Genomic DNA, 4,714 nt, shown 5'->3' with positions numbered 1-4,714 from the left:
TTTTTTTTTTCCACAGCTGCTTCATGCCCGCTATGTACTGCAGCTACTCTGTGAAACCAGGAGGGTTCTCAAGGAGATGCCAAATATCACTCATCTTTCAACTTCCTACTCCAAGGACATAACTGTCTGTGGTAAGATGCCAGAGAAGATAACTGCTTTAGGCTATGGGTTGATACTCTAAGTGCTTAGAGAATGATACACACATTTGCAAATTTTGCCATTGAAAGAAGTTCTTGATGCCTTTTTTTGCCTTCTTTTCTTTTCTTAATTTTTCTCCCAAAATACATGAATTGGAACAAACTAACAATGAAGTTCCTGAGTCACACTAAGTATATTTTAAGAAAGTCCATCATGTCCTCTTTCCTTTACTTGTTAAACATTTCTGAATGAGTTAGTATTAATTTAGCTAACACGGCAGTGTAGCTTAAATATTCCTGCACTTTTGTCTCTGAAATGCCACCGAGTATTTTGATCACTGGCTGCAAGTCTCATGTCTTTCTCCTCTGACTGAGAAAAAGACCTTACCATCATAATTTACTTGGTAATGACTTTAATGAGGGCTTAGTAGCGGTGGCAAGCAAGACCTTTCATTGACAGCATGACTATCTAGAATAAATTGAAATTATAATAAACCCTCATTTCTAAAGAGACCCAAGAGGATGGATCAGTCTTTATACAACCAACAAATTAGTCTCGCAGAATGATGTGTCACACTGTAACGAACTAAGAGCTCATTGCCCATCTATTTTGTTACACTTCTGTAAATTATGGATAATGAGATCCAGTATCCTGACCTGCCACAGAACACAGTAGCTGCAAAACAGAACAAAAATGGTGACATTAACTCCTGACATCTATCAGTGTGTGCTGTGGGTAATAGTAAAGGGGTACAGGGAAGACTACTGTGACACATGCAAAACAAATAATGTTTATAAGATGTGGTTATGGACCTACTCTGAGGGCTTGTCAGAATGAGGTTTTGTATAAACAATAATTTGTTAACCAAACTAATGAGACCTCTCTCCAAACCAATGAAACACAGTTCACAACCGATGTTCTTGCTAAGCAAACATATCTCCTCGTGTTTGTACTGCATTTGCATTATGCAAGCAGCACCTAAAGGGATCCCTTTCCTGCATTGAAACTAACAGCTTTTGTAACCAGAAAGATCCTCTGTGGAAGATGGAGGACCAATTTTTAAGCCTCATTGGTCCCAAATGTTGATTTCCTTAAAATAAGTTATCCCTCTCTCCACTTTCTTTTAATTTCAAATTAAATATGTGCCTGAAATGTTTGCATCCACATAGGTGATGAGTATCTATCATAGCTTGAAGGTTTCCTTAGAATGAATTCAGCAGACTCGTAAGTAATCAAAAGTTGCGCAAAAAACATGTAGACAGGGTAACAATTCACTTCTCTTTTCCTAGTCATTGGTAGTGAAAGCATATCATCACAAGATAGGTCTAGAAACCCTTCTGCAGCTCTGTGGTGGTGAGTCACAGGCACGAGGAGGTTTGGCTCTGTGAGCATGAAATTCAGTCATATGCAGAGAAGTTCTATACTGCAGTGATCCTTTGTGTTGGGGTGAGATGCCCCTGCCTGTTCCAAAGAAACCTCTCAAAAAGGGCCAGATCTGTCGTTCTTGTGGCCTTAGCAGTTCCATGAAATCCTGCTGGGAGTAATCTAAACCTGTCCCTGAAACAGACATTCAGTTGGGCAGTATAGAGGTCTCTTAGTAAATTTAATCTTATTAGTATGTAGAAGTCCATCATACATAGACACACTTCAGAATGTCTCTTATTGACATATTCTGGGCTTATATAGATACATAAGGAAAACATGGGGGGAACCTTGTTAGGACTAATTAATGCCAGCTTTATAATCTTGTTTCTTCTTCCTCTGTGCAAAAAAAAAAAAAAAGTATTTGTTTCCTGTAGGAGATTTGCATGGAAATCTGGATGATCTTTTGCTGATATTCTATAAGGTGAGTAGGTACTCTGAGCATTTCCACTCTATGACTTGATGTTAAGAACACCTATTTACGTGTGACAGATTTACCACAGTTAGAACTGTACATGCAGTGTGCATATACCACACACAAATCCTGGAACAATTTGGTATCTTTGTCATAGCTCTTGCTTCTCCATATCCTTCTGCTCACTGTGAAGGAGGAGATCTAGAAGACAGTTATTTTCCTAAATGCTGAACTGGAGCAGAAGCCAAAACTTAAGAGAGCTCCTTGCAATGTCTCCAAAGTTCTGCCACTGTTTTAAATTCTAGGAGCTAACTGAGTTCCTGGTGTAACACTTACACCATGGATAATTTTGACCCTCCAGAAAAAAAATGCAGAAGCTTTCATTTAGGCCTTCCACTGATACCTGCAGTGTTTCGTTGTGGGTTTTGTTTAGCAGGAAACAAAAAAAGAGTGCTGTTTAAAAGCTTTTTAAGCCTTAGAAGCAATCCCATAGTCTGCATGAAGTAGAAATACTTTGGGCACCCTTTACATATCCTTGAACAGCTGATCACTTTTTCATGTTAAAAAGGCATAGCTCTATTTTACTGATGTGAAAAAAAAATAAGCACCAGGCTGTCTCTTCCACAATTGTATATTTAACTGAAGATGCAGGAAATGTCCCATGTTTAGTTTCACATTAATCTTCACCATGAATCACCACCTTTCATTTAGCAGATACTCTCTTTGATTTGGGCTTTCCGGAGAAAAGGTTTGTGTCTGATCCTTATATATTCATCTGCACTGAATGGAGACTGAAGTGAGCTAAACCAGGTGTTTAAATGATGTAATTCTCTCCCTGCTTCCAACTTTCTTATGCTTTATCTGACATTTGTCAAATGGAAACATGGTTGGTTTGCCCCAGTGCATACCTGAAGCCTGTTGAAGTATAATTAAAGTATAATCAGACCTTTTTACAGAGTTCTGCTCTTCTTATTAATCACTTGTGTTTAGCTGGTGCTTGGCTTGCAGTCTTTTAGCTGTTATTGTAATTAAACAATCTCTCCTTTTGAAACTGGAATAAGACTATGATACATATTGGTTTCATACACAGAACCTGGAATGGGAAAAATAACTGTTTTGAAGATAAATGCTCAGTTATATTTACAACTGCAATCAGCCTGCATTTTACTCTTTTGGAGTAAACAGGTGATGATTCATTTTCCCCTCTCTAATGGATGTTATAGAGAGAAAAATCTCTAAGCAATTCTAATCCTGACTTCAACAAATTCAGTGCCAAAACTCCCACTGACTTCGGGGACTAGAGTTTACACCCAGTCATTCTCTGCTAAATTTCTAGGGGAGTTCTTCCACCAAACTGAATAAAATGGACACATATTTTGTCATTTCAAAGGGGTTGAGAATATGGAGAGCACATGGTAGAGCTGCTTAGTTATGTAGAAGCAAATTAAATGGCACAATATTTTCTGTCCCCTCTGAGCAGTTTCCTCAGTTGAGCAGTGAGCCCAGTCAGCTTCTGGGATCCATTTTTTTTCTCTGTCCTTAACTCTGTTTCAGTTGGAAGGGATTTCATCCTCCGAGTTAGTATGAGCCACCCATAACCTTAAACAAGAGGGTGCAGTCCTAAACAGTGCAGTGCAGTGACCTCAGCCTGCACAGAGCTGTGCAGAGCTGAAACAGCTGCTGAAGCATTTTGGAGGCCTGACATGCAGACCAGGCACCTTGGGCATGGGTTGCTGTCCAGGGCTTATCACAGCATTTCTACAAACCACCAACAGCAAACACACAGAGCTACCAATCTACATCTTATCAATACCAGGCTGTAGATTGTATTTACTTCTTAAACGTGGTTTGGTTGAGGCTAAGATACCTTATTTTCTCAGTAGTCAGTTGGTAAGGTTCATTCAATCCCTGCATTAATCTCCATTAAATTACAGCATTTCCTGAAATTCCTTGAAGTGCTTGAATTTTAAATTATGTATTACTAAGTTAGATTGTTAAATGGATGCTATGGATAGAAGTAGCCTGAAGCTGTAGAAAATGCCAGCAACAAATGGAAGATAATTAATCACTAACCCAGGAGATACAGTAATGATGCCCAGCAGCAAGTTGCTAATCATTAGAGGGCCCTGTTCACCTCTCTGATGTGTCAGAGGCTGCAACAGCCTTAATTTAGTTTTGCTCTTATTGTTGGTTGAAACCACAGAAAAGGAAATAAAAACTTAGCATGAGTGTGGAACAAAACTAAAATATCACATCGAAGTTGGAAGTCCAAAACAAACTTGTTTAAAACTAAAATTGTGTATTATTTCTGATACTCATGATTGGAAATGATGAAGCCACACATAGCTGGTGCTGTATTTTCTGTAAGCTGATGGCATCCATTGATGTGTGGGTAATTAATGAAACATACCATCAATTCAAAATACTAGTCACCAGTCATAATAAAGCATTGCTCTGTATCTCAGAAAAAAATAAGATAAGAAATATCTGTATGTACATCATCTTAGTTTCATGGGCTTTCAGGTGTATCTTTGCCCTGATGGAGGCAAAGTGCAACATGAGTAAAATTCAAGCAGTGCTTTCAGGATTAAAGCAACTGGAACTAAACTCTTCCAAGTTCTGTATTAAGGTTATATCCTCTGGACTATAGTCTTTCTCAGGAGTTTTGGAAGCATACTCTGCAAACAATGCAAGTATATGAAATCCATTTTCTTATAGTATAAGGAATAGTATATTCCT

Source organism: Acanthisitta chloris, unplaced genomic scaffold, assembly GCF_000695815.1.
Source record: "Acanthisitta chloris isolate BGI_N310 unplaced genomic scaffold, ASM69581v1 scaffold21929, whole genome shotgun sequence".
NCBI classification, from domain to species: Eukaryota; Metazoa; Chordata; class Aves; order Passeriformes; family Acanthisittidae; genus Acanthisitta; species Acanthisitta chloris.
Note: the sequence above shows the minus strand (reverse complement) of the source record.